This window comes from Crocuta crocuta, unplaced genomic scaffold (assembly GCF_008692635.1).
Source record: "Crocuta crocuta isolate KB4526 unplaced genomic scaffold, BGI_CrCroc_1.0 scaffold334, whole genome shotgun sequence".
In the NCBI taxonomy this organism is placed as follows: domain Eukaryota; kingdom Metazoa; phylum Chordata; class Mammalia; order Carnivora; family Hyaenidae; genus Crocuta; species Crocuta crocuta.
This window is the reverse complement of record NW_027533260.1, coordinates 4,318,824-4,320,085: the sequence shown is the minus strand read 5'-3', so window position 1 is coordinate 4,320,085 and position 1,262 is coordinate 4,318,824.

Sequence of the window (1,262 nt, the reverse complement as noted above, 5' to 3'; positions counted from 1 at the left end):
TTTGCGCTTGATCCCATGCACACAAGTCCCATCTGTGGCCCAGGCCCAGGGCGAGGAAGTCCAAAATGACTGAAGTGAAGTTCTAAATGAACAGAGTCTCCTTCGCATCCCGACGCCCCCTCTGCGCCAGGCAGGCCCCGGGGCTGTGCGCCCCCAGATGCCTGCACGGTGCTCCCGACACAGATCCCAGCTTGCAACTTTGCATCTTTTCTGCTCCTTGCAATACTTAGTTCTGCGGTGATTAAGCTGTCACCCAACTGGGAAATGAGTGAGCCGGGGCCAAGGCAAAGTCAGTCACTGCTAGATCCCCGCAGGCACAGAGCAGCCTTGGGGCCCCCAAGCAATTTCCAGGGAGTCTGTTGAGTCTCGAGAAGCAGGAGGCTGCGGCCAGGGACGGCACCTTGAGCACGACAGAAACCTTCCTCTTTCCTGGGCTCACTGTCTTGCAATCCTCCGGACCCGCTCAGCCACCCCCTCCTCCAGGAAGCCCTCCCTGAGGTCCCCCTTGGACAGCACCCCACCCCCCATGTCTCAGCCCCGCCCACTCTGGACTAGGAGCCGCAGGAGAGCGGGACCAGGGCTGTCTCTGTCACTGTCGTGTCCCTGGCATCAAAGTCTCAAAAGAACCTTGCTGAATGAAGGGGCAGAGGTCTGCATCGGAGCAGGCTGCAGGGAGCACCATCGTGGAGCCCACAAAGCGCGAGCGTGCCTGAGATAGGAGGGACTGAGGCTTCTGGGAGAAGGACTGGGGGCGCCTGGCCGGCTCAGTTGGTGGACCGTGCAACTCTTGATCTTGGGGTTGTGAGTTCAAACCCCACTTTGGGTGTAGGGATTACTCAAAAATAAAAGTCATAAAAAGGAAAAAGGAGGAGTAGTTTGAGCAGGACCTGAAGGGCCACGGTGCTTTTGAGGATTGGAGAAGGGAGAGCGCTGCTGCAGGAAGGGCGAGCTCAGTGCACAGAGAGGTGGAGGCCACACAGGTCCTGCGAGGGCTCTGGGCGGCCCATGGTCGGCCGCTGTGGCTGAGAAGAGAGGGAGGGCGCTGTCCCTGGGCCTCCACCAGAGGGAGCCCTTGAGGCTTGGCAAGCAGAGGAATGACCGCTGGGTCTGGACCCTGGAGGGGGACACACAGGCAGTCAGGGGTCAGGACACCAGCGAGGAGACAAATTTCCAACTCATCCCGGAAGGGCTGCTGATAGACGGGGTGAGGACTGCTTGAAAACCCCTGGCCTGGAAGAGAGCTGGTGGGGTCTGTGATTAAA